This window comes from Zootoca vivipara, chromosome 10 (assembly GCF_963506605.1).
Source record: "Zootoca vivipara chromosome 10, rZooViv1.1, whole genome shotgun sequence".
Taxonomy (NCBI): Eukaryota; Metazoa; Chordata; class Lepidosauria; order Squamata; family Lacertidae; genus Zootoca; species Zootoca vivipara.
Window position 1 is genome coordinate 46,926,458 of NC_083285.1, and position 15,389 is coordinate 46,941,846.

The following is a 15,389-nucleotide window of genomic DNA, read 5'->3' on the forward strand; positions in this document are numbered from 1 at the left end:
ATGGCAAAAGCCTGAAGAGGAATCTGGTCCACAAAAGCTTTTGCCATAATTCAAATTCAAATTTATTAATAAGGCAGCCAAGGAAAGGTTATAGCCAAAGAGAAACAATAAAACTGGGAGTTTGTGGCCAGGACTTGAAAACAGGGGAGTTTGCTAGGGATTGGTGGAGGAGACTGAAGAAACTGAGCTTGTGTCTTTTGGATTAAGGCTGGTTGCTTGAATGAGCTGTTTGGAGGCCTGATTGTGAGTTTGTTTGTGGGTGTGGCTGTGTGTTGTGTGCTGTGCTAGAGCACAGGATCTGAAAGGGGTGGGCTACTGCTGAGAGGAAACCTTGCCTTGCTGGAAGAAAAGGTGCAGCAACTTGAGGCCCACCTACCCATACTTCAAGCTATTGGCCAAGATTAGGAATTTCTCACTAGAGCAGAGTGAACTGTTCTGGAACAGCATTGAAGGGTGGGTGCCCCTAGAGAGGAAGAAGATCACCCTTTTTGGGAGATGCACTCCTGGAGGTACATGACACACAGAAGCAGGACTGTAAGGAGCCATGCTGTGTCACTGTAACTGCAAGATCAGTTCCATGCCCTTGCCTTAGACACCAATTCTGGACCAGAGGAGCAAGGACAGCAGTTGCAGATCTCAGAACATACTGAGGTGGCTGTGGAAGGTTCAGTGTACAGAACGATTCCTGCCACTTCCCAAAGAAGGAACAGACATGTGGTGGTGGTGGTAGGTGATTCCCTACTGAGGAGGACAAGGGTAGCAAGTGCAGAGGTAACAGGATTTCCCAAGAGGTGTGCTGTATTGAGGTGCAAAGATTCACAATGTGGCAGAAAAATTGCCTCATGTCCAATGACCACAACCCTGTCCTTCGGATTCATGTGGGTACAAACGATACTGCCAGCCATAGCCTTCGACAGATAGCAAGCAGTTGGAAAAGAAATATCTAAATATCTTACATGGAAGATGAAGCAAGCTTGTTTTCTGCTCTGGAGGTTAGGCCTCGAACCAATGGCTTCAAGTTGCAGGAAAGAAGATTCCAACTAAACACCAGGGAGAACTTTCTGACAGTAAGAGCAGTTCAACAGGAGGTGGTGGACTCTCCTTCATTGGATGTATTTAAGAAGAAGTTGACTTGCCATCTGTCATGGATGTTTTAGTTGGGATTTCTGCATTGCAGGGGGCTGGACTTTGGGGACCTTTGGGGTCCCTTCCATCTCTACAATTCTATCATTCTATGATATGTAAGAAATATACATAAAAATAAAAAGTTGACCTACACAGTAAACAAAACAGAATAAAAATAGAATCTTAAATATTGAATGTGGCCATATGACCTTGTCTAAGCTGAGCAGCCTTCACTGTAAATTTACCTGAATTAAACATTACAGACCTGTCTGAACCAGACAACAGATACATAATCTTATTCAAGTTACTACTGTATTAATGTTCTTCCCAGCACGCTCCAGCTGCTTATGGTAGCAGGAATATTTTATGGAAACAATTTACTGGATTCAACCATTCCCCCCCCCTCATTAAACAAAAATTAGATCTGCCTTGTTCATTTTTATTTTTGCGAGAAATTGCCTGTACTGTACTGTACTGAGGAAGGTTGTGATCACAGAAGTTATGAACATATTCACACACGGACATGAGAAGAACCCTGCTGGATCAGATCAAAGGTTTGTCTAGTCCGTCATTCTGTTCTCACAGTGGCCAACTCAGTTCCCCTGGCAAGTCCACTAGCAGGATGAATTCATTAGAACTTTCCCATTCAAGTTCCCCAGCAACTGATATTCAGAGGTATCCTGCCTCCAAAGCTGGAGGTAATATATAACTATAATGACTAGTAGCCGTTAACAGTCTTATTTTCCTTGAATTGGTCTAATCCTGTTTTAAAGCAATGCAAGCAGGTGACCATTACTGCCACTTGCTGGACTGGATTCCACAGTGCTGTGTGAAGAAGCCTTTCCTTCTACCTGTATTGAATCTCCCAATTTAGCTTTATTGTTTCTAGTCTTATGAAAGTAGGAGACAGGCTTCTCTCTATCCCCTTTCTCTGCACCATGCATAATCTTATACACCTCTCTCTGTGATGTTCTCCCTTATCCCCCCCCCAAAAAAAATGAAACTTAAAATCCCCAAATGTATCCTTCCTACATTGGAGGTGCAGTGACCAGAAATTATATACAGTGCTCAAATTGTAGTTGCACCCTATATTTTTGTATGAGGAAATTAATCCAGTTAATTTTAAGATAGCACATGCTGCCATTAATTTTTCCACAAGTCTTTAAAAAATAGCCTTTCAATCTTTTGCTTCAGGATTGGGAAAAGACCAAGCAAACAAGGTCTGCTTGCGTCACAGCAGCAAAGTGATTTTCACTTTCTCCTTCTGAGGCACTTTGCTGCATTTGCTAGAAGAGGATCTGTTAGGGCTTCTTTCTTTTTTTCCCTTCCTGAAAAAGAGATGGAAGGGGGGAGGGAGAGAGGAGGCAGAGAGGAGCTCATTCATGAGTCGCTTGTCTCTCCTCACAAGTGAAAATAAGTGCCATAACAGAGATCAGCCATCATGTACAGTATTCTGAATATGCCATTATTTTGCATTTTTCCTTTCCCTGCTTTGTAGGACTGAAGTGACTTTAATAGCAGGTGCACTGAATCAAAATTTTCTGGGAAAGCAAGGGGAGAATAGAAAGCTCCAAGCACTAGGAATCTGTTAATACCTCATTTACTGCTGTTTCATCACTGGAATATCACAGGTGTTTGTTTAATAAACCAACTTGACAATAGCCATTGTGCATCATGCATATGTACTATATTAAAAGGGGAAAGATGATGTTGCACGAGTCACCCAAGAGCATTTCAGAGGTCCAGTGTGGATGCTGCATTGTTAGTAGAAATCACAGGCGAGAGAGCCACTGATGCTTCTGTTCAACTGCTGATAGTGTACCTCCACATCAGTGGTGCCCAGATCTTTCTTTAGCCCGATTTTTGTGTTCCAGAGATCCAAATGACAGCAATTTGGATTTAATATTACTAGCAGTTGAGCTGAAGCAGAGGTTTCACATCTGTCATCCCAGGACCGTGTCAGAATATTTCTCTCTTCTATAAAATTTCCTTTTTTGCTGTCGTTGAAAGCAAGTTTCTAGGTGCTTATAGGTGCTGGCTGCAAACAGATGAAATTTATTTCATCTGTGCAGAGGGAACAGAGGTGGCAATGTAAGATTTCCAGTGTTAAAAGGGATGGCGGTAAAGTCAGTGTTTTACCTATACCTCATGACAAAAAATATATGACAAAAAGTGACATTCTTTTTTCTCTTCCCTTGGCTTTAAATGCCTTAATCACCCTTGCAGCTTAATATATTATTTAACTCAACTCTGCCTAGGCTTGCTTGCACATTTCTGGAGTGACTGGATAAAATCAAGCAGCTAATTCTGGGTACTAGAGCTATATGTTTCAAAGATGTTCCTGCTGCTTCTTGGTTATCTCTCAGTGTTGCTGCCTTGTGAACTGCAACAGAAGTATGACCATATGTTGGTTTTCAGGTGTTAGCCAACAGTAGCTTCATTTCATAGGCTATCTACAAAATATAGGTGAATTGATATGTAAAAATATCCAGTATTTATATACCTGAAAACTGAGACAGGTACTGGGGGAAAATAGAGTTCTCTTTTTATGGGGGATGCTAGGGTTTTATAAGGAACAGCTGCACCCAAGTCTGACAGCAGATGTATTGATGCCTAGAGGAAAATACTCCAGTGCTGCTATGGCACTGTCAGCCTAGTTTCAGGGCCTGGTGATTCCTCTTCATCAATCCCACCAGGCTTTATGAATTATTGCCTCTCCAGAGCATCCCATTTATTCATATGCTGATGCACACCTGTACAAGCATTCGCAGAACTTCCATAAACACGTCAGAAATCCATCCTTGGCTGTAGCCTCCATTGCACATCTTGGAGAATATGTGTTCCTGCTGGGAACTTAGTTTGTGCTGTTCGTGTTGCATGCACACAATCACATCTGCAGCTAAACCCGCAGGCGTGGTGGGAATGTGCAAACAAACAAGTTACTATATTTTACATGCAGTGCCGCTTCCTTTGGATGTGTTGTTATTGTTCTAATTGCACACAGTACAATTTAATAATTAACTCATTCTAGTACCTCATCAGATTTAGATTATTTGCTTGCCATTTACTCTTAGATAATGAAGCGGCCTCTGTGTAGTAGTTTGCTCTCCATCCTCCTCCTAAGTTTTAAATAAAGGAAAAGCACAAGTGACATTATCATAGCCACATTTTCACTGAAAGGCTGCTATTCCTGCTTCTAACAGATCGTGCCCCCCCCCCATTTTTTATTTTGGTTTCTCATTGTGGCTCACCTAATGAACATGTGCCACTGCCAGGAATGTCAGAGAATTCTGACAAATGGGAGCAGAAATGGCCAAAGTTCTCTTATTCATCCAGTGTCTGGAAGAGACATCAATGGAATATGCGTCAGAACAGAAATCCATGCCTTTTTACATCCCTGCAGAACTATAACGAAGTATGAATGCAAATCTTCTAAAAGAGAGAGAGTGAGTAAAAAATATGGGGCATGGATAACAACATATTAACTCTTCCACATCCCTGCTCTACATCATATCCTGCAGTTGGCAATACGTGGACCAGCCTTTTTTAACCTGGTGCCTCCCAGAGACGTTGGACTACACTCCCATTTTTCTCAGCCAATATAGCTGTGCCCTCCATATGCATTTGCTTGGTTGTCCTGGCTGCCTGGTGCTGATGGAATTTGTATAGTCCAGTGCATCTGAAGGGCACCAGGTTGACAAAAATTAATGTAGACCAGGCATCCCCAAACTGCGGCCCTCCAGATGTTTTGGCCTACAGCTCCCATGATCCCTAGCTAACAGGACCAGTGGTCAGGGATGATGGGAATTGTAGTCCAAAACATCTGGAGGGCTGAAGTTTGGGGATGCCTGATGTAGACAATGGCCGGTAAGCACATGCTTCTTACAGGTGTCTCAGTTGAACATTGACTCATTGTAAACAACAAATGCAGAAGCCCCTTAACCATCCAAGTCATGAAAAGTAATAGTTCATTCTGCACTAATCAGACTTCATCTGAGTACTGTGTCTATTTCTAGGTAACATACTTTAAAAACAACACATGCAAACGGGGGCATATTTAGAGGAGGGTAATGAAGAAGCTATGGTTTTCCCAGTAGTGATGTATGGAAGTGAGAGTTGGACCATAAAGAAGGCTGATCGCCGAAGAATTGATGCTTTTGAATTATGGTGCTGGAGGAGACTCTTGAGAGTCCCATGGACTGCAAGAAGATCAAACCTATCCATTCTTAAGGAAATCAGCCCTGAGTGCTCCCTGGAAGGACGGATCGTGAAGCTGAGGCTCCAATACTTTGGCCACCTCATGAGAAGAGAAGAATCCTTGGAAAAGACCCTGATGTTGGGAAAGATTGAGGGCACTAGGAGAAGGGGACGACAGAGGACAAGATGGTTGGATAGTGTTCTCGAAGCTACGAACATGAGTTTGACCAAACTGCGGGAGGCAGTGCAAGACAGGAGTGCCTGGCGTGCTATGGTCCATGGGGTCACGAAGAGTCGGACACGACTAAACGACTAAACAACAACAATGAAGAAGGAAAGAGTTGTGGAACTGGATGTGTTTAGCCTGAAGAAGAGAAGACTAGTAGACTGACTAGACATTGTACTACTTTTAAAAATAACTAAAGGGTTGTCACACAGAAGAGGGCAAGGACTTGTTCTTTGTTACTACAGAAGGCAGGACTAGATATGTTGGACTTAATGTTTTGGTTGGTTGAACATTAGAAGAAACATTTTGATCAGTGTACTCCAACACAGTGCCCTCCAGTTGATAGTGTAACCAACCAGTTACCTAAGAGGTGGTGGTTTTCTCTAGCTGGAGATCTTCAAGCAGAGACTGGACTGGACAGCCATCTGTTTGGAACACACTTGCTGTGGATTACCTGCATATTTCCTAGATTTGGGCATCTAGATGGACTAGCCTACAACCCCTCTGATTCTATATAGTACAACAGTTGGGAGGATAGGGTTATGAAGGTAAAACTCCATTCATGTGAACATATTATTTCAGCTTTGAAAATGCTTCCAGAGAACATATTCACCTAACATTTATTGTGTGTGTGTGATTTCTTAGAAGAATTATTTCAATACATGTCTTAATTCCAAGGTACAAGCAGATGAGTCTTTACATCTGCTTATGTGTATGTATGTCTGAGAAAGAATAGCTGTATTTGTTGAATTGTTAACATCCTTTCATTCATTTGTACTGAAAGAGAAATCCAAAGCTCACCCTGCCACCTTTGTCCCTGAAAATCAATGCTGCACAATTGGAACACAAATTCCAGTCTCCATAGTTGCGTCAGCAGGGGAAAGAATCCTTTTACATAGACAAATACTGCTCAAAAGTTTAACTCAATAATTAGCAGCTGGAGTCTTCTGCTGATGAGCAGCTGAGACTATTCAGCAAGAGAATCTGAATTAACCACATCTGGGTGCTGAGTTAGCCTTTTTTCATCCATTGATATTTACTGAATCATGATTTTAACATATCTGAGGCATGCATTTGTGAATTTACCAAATTTCCTTTTACTCTTCTGGCAATGGTCTGTCTTGTTTCTCAGCTAGACATTACAGCAGTAGGGAGTGCCCCCAAACCCAAGGTTAAAAAGAGTCTGTTGTCGTACCACGAATTCATGTTAGCAAGTGCTTGCTTGGGGCATTTAAGAAAGAAATGAATAGAAACTGAAGCTATTATCCATGGTTAAGATCAGGCACCCCCAAACTCGACCCTCTAGATCAGGCATCCCCAAACTGCGGCCCTCCAGATGTTTTGGCCTACAACTCCCATGATCCCTAGCCAACAGGACCAGTGGTTGGGGAAGATGGGAATTGTAGTCCAAAACATCTGGAGGGCCGAAGTTTGGGGAAGCCTGCTGTAGATGTTTTGGGACTACAATTCCCATCATCCCCGACCACTGGTCTTGTTAGCTAGGGATGATGGGAGTTGTAGTCCCAAAACATCTGGAGGGCCGGGTTTGGGGATGCCTGGTTAAGAGTGTGGAGCACTGGTTGAAAATTAAACTTCTCAGGGTTTTAAGGAAAGATTTGCATGAAATAAGAGAGGTGGTATCATGCAGGTGTTCTAAGACGATGTTCCAAAGATATGGGGCAGCAAGGGAGAAAGTGAAGTATCTTTTGAGGGTACCAGAGACCTTTGGGTATAGGAAAAGCTAGAGGGGCAAAGATAACGGGGATCTAACAGGGTATAAGAGCTGGAAAAATCTCATTTTATCTGGAAAGGATATTCCCATCTTTGTTCCTCACAATCCCCATCCCACTAAGTGTTATCTGAGGCCTAAAGTGCTGGGAGCAGGGAATGTTTTTGCAGTGGATGGAGTTTGAGAAAATAATTCATCAAGAACACAGATGGCTGATTTAGAACCTAATAGGTATTAACACAGTATTTTCCCCAAGCTTCGCTCCTGATATTGATAATGTGTTATCTTTGCCAAGCCTCCCCTCTTGATAGCATGTTATCTTTGTCAAGTCAAGCCTCTGATAAAATCTTATTTTTCACTCACTGCTTAGCCTGATAAAATGTTGTTTTCTTTCGACTCCACTCTCTGCAAAAAGGGCGATGGAGGAGGAAAATGTTTCTTTAAAGACTTCTCTTTTCGGCAGAGTTGTACATTTCCCTAGGTCATATAAAGTGGGTTGCAGGGGAAAGATTGGGGACGAAAGTAAGAAGGCAGTAGTTTCATGGAAGGCTGAGAAAATAACAGGGGAAATCATTTGCAGCTCTATATTCCATTTACCTGAGAGGAACTTCGTGTGACTTAGTTTTAAGTAGGCATGCAGAGGACTGCCCTGTTAACCAGCTGGCCACTTCTCCTTACTTGGTTTTCATTTATAGACAAGCAGGTAGATTTAGCATCTAAGCAAATGTGGCATTTTGGGCAAAGCACACCTATTTTGACACCATATGACATCAGGCTTGGAGATGTCTCATCTCCAGTCTTGGTGCTAAGTACCACAGCACTAAGATGGGAGATACCGGTAAGTCTCTGCTTATATAGCCTACTTAGAATATGCACAAAAAAAATGGCAGTAGTGCCGTATCTGTACATGCAGATTCTGACTCAAGCAGAAGTCTCTTAATGTGTTTTCTAATCTGTCAAATGGCAGCTTCTAACGTGGCAATGCTACACTGTAGAGAGTAAGCCCATTAAATGCAATGGGAAGTAGTTCTGAGGAAACACGTACGGGAATTCACTGCAAGTAATGTTATGCGTTAAAAGCTGTAATTTTATATATTGCAGATGGGATTCAGTCTTGTACTAGCAAATTGAGGTTGCACAGCTAACATATATTTGGCACTCTTGTGCAACAAATCCAATTCAGGGGGAAATTGGACTTTCTACAGTAAGGAAAGTGATGGGGAAAGTGTAGGATAACAGTTGCTTGACATGATACTGTGTAAGTTCCCTGGAAAAAAATCCAAATGACTGTTCAATAAACAGTGAATATTATATAATCTCCCTGCAAACTTTGCGCAAACAGGTCAGGGTGAATCCTCAATAAACAGGACATTTGGAAGTGACATCTCTATCCATTCATCCATTCATTCATTCCAAACAGCAGCAGCAACAACAGCAACAAAAAAAGTGGATTAGTTAAATTAAAACCATTGTAGAAATAAGAATTTATCACTTATAAAAAAGCTTCCCCAGAATTTGTTACACTTTTTCAAACTGGATCATTTCCTTCAATGCTTTGCTGAAGTGGAGCTTGACTTTGCAGCAGCCCCAAAATAGCCACCTGTTTGTTGGTGTGATCTGTGCTGAAAAAAATTGCTGCTGGTCTAATTTATAGTGACAGCAAAGTACCTTCGTGCTACCTCACTGTTGCTGTCACTGGTTTCATCAAGGCAAAGAGACTTGAACCTGTACATGTGGCAGTTGCTCTCTGTGTTCAAAATGTTCTTGAGGTACCATTTTTCCAGATTCATTATACTATTCTCTTAAAACGTCCCTCAATCTGTAAGCATTTTCAGAGGTTTCACTCATTTCGGAATTAGAAGATGCCTTGTTTACAGTGCAGACATCTGGAGAAAATTGCTCAGCTTCGTTCAGCAGTCCTATCGGCTGCTGTCAAAACAGCTCATCAGGCAACATTCTCTAATTCCAGCTGATGCTACCTCGGAGCAACTTAAAAACTTACAGTAGGACACGTTGGTATAAAAATTCTCAGTGGGTGTGGGAATGAGATTCTTAGCATGCACTGTGATTGCTGTGTGGAGATGCAGGCATTGAAACACCAAATGGTTAGCAAAAACAGCCTCATCCCAGCAGCTGACATCCATCTGAGCAGTTTGTAAAGCCAGGTGTCTATAGGCAGCCAAAGCAGCAGCCAACAAATTCAGAATTGAGGGGGGGGGGGGAACCTATACTGAGCATTTTTCCTGCAGCTCAACACATTCTGTTCTATTCTTGCTTTATTTTTAAGTTCCTTGTGTTCTGTACTTATTAAATGTGTTTTGTGTTAATGTTCTTGTATTACTAATATGTGTGCGCATCATAACACATAACACATTTCATTAGGAAAAAAACACCTCATCCCTTTTGTTTCATTTTGGTTTTTTTCTTCCAAATTTTCCCCACCCCCACTGGGTGTGAAACTTATTAGACTGAATACAGATGTGCAGGTGTTATCTTGCCTTTCTGAGCACCCACCATCTGCTTACCCTATTGGTTTAGGGTCTGTTGTGACTCTTTTATTTATATTAAATTTTTAACCACACCTTTCTACCAAGTGGTTGGATTGGGATAAATAAAAAGTTCTGTACGTATCTGTTTGCCTTGGAATTTGAGTTTCTTTTTGGCCCAAATGTTCAAGCAGAGTGTACAGTAGTGAAATTAGTTGGTTCCTTTGAATCAGCCAGCATGTCTGTTTAGAAGTTACTGTAATTCATATATCTTTGTATAGAGAGAAAGATGTACATTCACATGTCACACAGTTTTCTTATCTGATTGTAATTTCTGAGTTGACTGTCCCTCTAAGACCAGGGGTGGAGAATATTTTTTGGGACTTTTGTCCACATTTCATTAGGGTAAATGTGATTGGGGCTTCATACTGTCAGTGTGTGGGGCCAACCCCCAAAATGGGTGGCATCCCTTTTCTCTTTTCTAGTCATAGTAATAGTCAGTTTATTTATATGACACGTTTTCCAATAATACATTAGTGCTCAATGTAAACAGTCTAAATGTACTAGTACATTATCTGTAAACAGGAGAAATATTACTCTGCAACACAATATTAACTATTAACAGTTCGTCTAAAACAAGCATCCCCACACTTCGGCCCTCCAGATGTTTGGGACTACAATTCCCATCTTCCCTGACCACTGGTCCCGTTAGCTAGGGATCATGGGAGTTGTAGGCCAAAACATCTGGAGGGCCGCAGTTTGGGGACGCCTGGTCTAAAATATCTCAGAAATTGAGGGGAGCATAAAGTTTACCAACAGGTAAGCCTTCTCTCCCTCTTTCTCTCCCTTTCCCCATCATTCGTCCCCCCACCCCACAAGAGCACTCACTCACTGTGGCACTCCTCCCCCCAAAAAAAGAAATCTGCTAGCCTGCCTCCAGTAAAGCATCAGTAAGGCAGCAATTGATTCCCAGTACACAGAACTGTCGGGAAGTGGTCTGGATGCTAAACCACAGAGGGCGGGTCCTAGAGTGGCATTCTAAAGGGCTCCTCTATCTGAGGATAGGGAACCATACTATTTTGAAGGACCATCCTAGCTCTGTGCTTGGCCAATGTGCACGTGAATGCCTTTCTGACAGACAGACATTTTCTTCTTCTTTGGTGGCTTGGGGGCCAGTGTGAATATTATAATAATAATAATAATAATAATAATAATAATAATAATAATAATAATAATATAATAGATTATTTATACCCCACCCATCTGGCTGGGTTTCCCCAGCCACTCTGGGCGGCTTCCAACCAAATATTAAAAACAATACAGCATCAAACATTAAAAACTTCCCTAAAAAGGACCACCTTCAGTTGTCTTCTAAAAGTAAAATAATTGTTTATTGTCTTGTCATCTGCTGGGAGGGCGTTCCACAGGCCGGGTGCCACTACCGAGAAGGCCCTCTGTCTGGTTCCCTGTAACCTCACTTCTCGCAATGAGGGAACCGCCAGAAGGCCCTCGGTGCTGGATCTCAGTGTCTGGGCTGAATGATGGGGGTGGAGATGCTCCTTCAGGTATACAGGACCGAGGCCGTTTAGGGCTTTAAAGGTCAGTACCAACACTTTGAACTGTGCTCGAAAACGTACTGGGAGCCAGTGTAGATCTCTCAGTGAAAAAAGTGGAGGGACATAGGTTGTCTACCTCTGCTTTCACAAAGTCAACATAACAGATTTTGCTTCACTTTCCTGGCACCTGTACCCTTATGACCGAAGAGGCTCAGCCCCAGAGTGAAAGAACTTGAATGTGCTGTCCAAAGAAAGCACCACCTTGTATAACATGTAATCCATACAGCCCCAGAAGAAATGTTTGGATTTGAGTTGCTAAACATATTCATATAGGGTCATGAGAATTTTGGCTGTCCTAAAGCAACACATAATTTGCATTCCGTAGCAGCCTGAGTATGTTTGTTTGGAAAAGGTGGGTGTGAAACTGCCATTCCAGTTGGGTATGTGGCATTTATTTCATTTTATCCTTATTATTGAATTCTTAAAAGAGTCAGCTACTCAGACATTATAAATCGGTTTTAGAAATCATGTGAGGGGTGGGTGGGTAGGCAGGCGTAGATGAAAACAAAGAGATGGGGATATGAAGCATAAGGCGTTCTTTCCTTTAAATGGAAAAAAATATGGGATTATCCCATTTCTTAAGAGAGGGGGGGGGACTGGGTTTTCATGCGGCCTGTGGGTTGCTTGTTTCTACTCCTGTCACAAATAAAGCCAAACATAAAATAGAAAGTCTGTTTCTCTGCTCTGCGTAACTATGGAAAAAAGAGGGTGGCTTGGAACCCTCTGGGAAATGATACTTGTGTACTTCAAACAGTACCACGGTTTTGTGTGTTTCCCCCCCCCCCAATCACAGGATATGGATGTGCTTTCTGGGAGTAAAGTTGGGTCAGGGCCGTCTTAAGCGCCCCTGGCGCCATGGTGCACCGGATCCTTCCGGCGCCCTCCCGTCCCATTTCCCAGCGTGGTGGGCGGGTGGGCGCCGCTGTGTGGCGGGCAGGCAGGCACAGCGGGGTTGCCGTGCGCGGCGGACCGGCCAGCCAGCGGGTGGGCGCAGCTCACGGCGCCCTCCTGGCGGGCCAGCGCCGTGGTGCCCTGCGCCACCCAGCCTAGCCGTAGGGCCGGCCCTGAGTTGGGTATTTATAACTTCATGTGAACCACTGCAGTAAGATTACCACTAGCGATAATAAGAAATTTTCGCTGTAAATAGTCTTCCTTAGTAACTGTGGTAATATAGCATTAATAGTACTCAGTTGTTTATCTAGAACAGTTCCATCACCACCAGTTGTTTTGCATGCCCACACACATCACTGTGGTTTTAGCAGCTGTTCATAATTACTAAAATACTTGGCAATGGCTACATATCTGATAGCGCCTAACACGTTGGTGTTACACAACTGCTTTCTGGCAGTAGATGTATCAGAGTCATTAATAATAGAATTGCTCACCGATAATATCAGAACTAAAGATTATGGGGACAAGGGCGTACCCACCATGCGGCAAGTTAGGGCAGCTGCCCTACTCTAGAAGCAGGGCTGGTGGGCAGAGGCGGAGCACAGCCCGGCGGAGCGCGAGTTCGCCATTCCCGCCGCACCGCGCCGCACCCTCCCTCCAGCTCCCCGGCGCGCCCTCAGGCAAGGCCAAGCGCGGCGGGGAACCAGGGAGCGCGGCGCGGTGGGCGGGAACGCCAAACTCGCGCTCCGCTGGGCTGGGCTCCGCCTCCGCCCACCAGCCCTGCTGCTAGGGAGGGGCACAGCCCGGCGGAGCGCGAGTTCGCCGTTCCCGCCCGCCGCGCTGCGCCCTCCCTCCAGCTCCCCGTCGCGCCCGCTGGCAAGGCCAAGCGCGGCGGGGAACCAGAGAGCGCGGCGCGGCGGGCAGGAACGCTGAACTCGCGCTCCGCTGGGCTGGGCTCCGCCTCCGCCCACCAGCCCTGCTGCTAGGGAGGGGCACAGCCCGGCGGAGCGCGAGTTCGCTGTTCCCGCCCACTTTGTGGCCCCTCCCCTTCCGTGCCTTGGCCCCTCCCCTTGCCCCCCCCTAGTTTTGATCCTGGGTACGCCCATGTATGGGGAAAACCAGTGCTTTCTTTCTAGAAAAAGAGATGCTACCTTAAAAAGCACTGAAAATGCATGCCACACCAACTCCCGATCCATCCAGGGTCTACCAGAACTCTCAAGGGAGGTGCTGGAACTAAGTTCTGGAGTGTTCTGGCTGAAAAAAAAAGCCCTGTGGAAAACATAGGAGAGAACCTGGGGACTGGAAACACGTGCAAAATTATTCTATTCTCCTATTTTCTGTAATTGTCTGCACAGTAGCATCAGTGGTGTATTACAAAGGTCTCCCACCCCAAGCTCCATATTGTAATACTCAAACACCAAAACTTGGTACTGGATGCAGGCAAAATGTTTTTCCTGGTCTTGTATAGTGTTTTGCTTAAACTACGTCACTTCCTGACCACTTTCACTGCTGAGAGGCTCCTTGTTGTTAAACTCTACAATGCTGTTAAGTTTGGAGGAGAGGTCGTAGGTCATTGGAAGAGCACATCCTTTGGATGCATAAGGTTCAATATCTGGATTCAATCCCTGGCATCTTCAGGTAGGGCTGGCACAGACTCTTCTAGTAAAGCTTCCAAGAGTGGCTGCCAAACAGTAGAGTCAATACTGTGAGCTAGTGGACCAATCTTCTGATTGAGTTCAAAGCAGTTTCCTACGTATTCTGCATTTGCAACAGACCTAACTTCTTTTGTCGGCACCTGTCTGTCTTGAAAGACCATGGAGGAGTGCACCTTTGGGGGTGAGGCCAAGCTGTTGGACGGTTGCAGCACTTCCTGTGGCTGTAGAGACTGATGCGGGAGAGACATGTTTTGTTGCAGCTGGGACGGATGAAGGCATCCAGTTGTGCTGCTGCAGATGCACCATGGTGTTTCCTCTCCCTGTGCTCCTCCCAGCGGTCATTTCTCCTCTGATTACTGCTATAGATGCACAACTTGACTGCCTGTCTTCAGGCACTGCAAGGGATTCTAGCCTTCGTGTCACATTTCCAGGCATTTTTGTAACATCAAGTTGGTCTGCCAATTGGCCGGGTGCCTGAACCCAACTCCCTATGGAGCAGGTCCTTGGGGACCCTGCCATCTTCCATTCTCTGGACATGACCAAGCCAGCGTAGATGTCATTGAGACAAGAGTGTGAACATGCTGTGGGCTTGGGAGAGCACATCTTTGTTACTATGCAACAGATACCTCTTAATTTACAAACTTTCCTACGTTTCAGACGAGCTGTTTGGGTGAAATCCATGGTGCAGAGAGAGATTGCAATGATTGTAACCAGGCCTCACAATAAATCTATCATGTTGGAGCTAGAGAGAAGTGGGCTTGCCATGACTAATCACTTCCAAAGAAAGTGACATGGGTTCTGTGTGCAACTCACTTACATTCGCAGAATAACTAGCTGCTGAACAAGACAGAAGGTGCTACTCTGACCTGATTCCTGAGTTACAGGATTGGTGTGACTTTTGTTCTGTTGTGACTCTCTTCCACATCACATTGGTAATGCAACAACAATAGCAAAGCATATGGCAGGCACAGGATCAGATGGCAAGAATGACAGTAATGCTCTGGTGGTGATGCCACCTAAGTTTGAAGCCAGAGTGTGGTTTCTCACATATTTCTGGTCTTCCTACATAGGTTGTATCCAATGTTAGTTGTACTCAGAGGAGACCTATTAAAAATTGTGGCCAGGGCCAACTTGGGTCCATTAATCTTAATTGATCTATTTAATTGAACTTGGTTGCCTATTATGGTTTCTATAGTCTTACATTATCAGAAGGTCTTGAGACATCAACTACATCACATATATAACAAGAAAGATAGGACATACCTGATGCAGAGGCAGAACTAGCTGCTCCGGCACACAGGGGCGGGGGTAGCCACCCACAGGGGCACCGCCCACGGCGAGCATCCCAGGGGAGCGGGGCGGTGATGTCAGCCCCCCTCAGGGATGACACCCGGGGCGGACCGCCCCCCCATTTCTTCCGCCAGTGACCTAATGGCAATCGATATACAGTATTGGGTTAGTCAT

The 15,389-nt window shown here is 44.4% G+C and overlaps 1 protein-coding gene across 2 annotated transcripts in view; it reads left to right on the forward strand.

Annotated features, from left to right (window-relative positions):
• The window catches only part of LARGE1 (LARGE xylosyl- and glucuronyltransferase 1), a 314,023-nt gene that overhangs the window by 124,372 nt on the left and 174,262 nt on the right, over positions 1-15,389 (forward strand). The window lies entirely within an intron of this gene.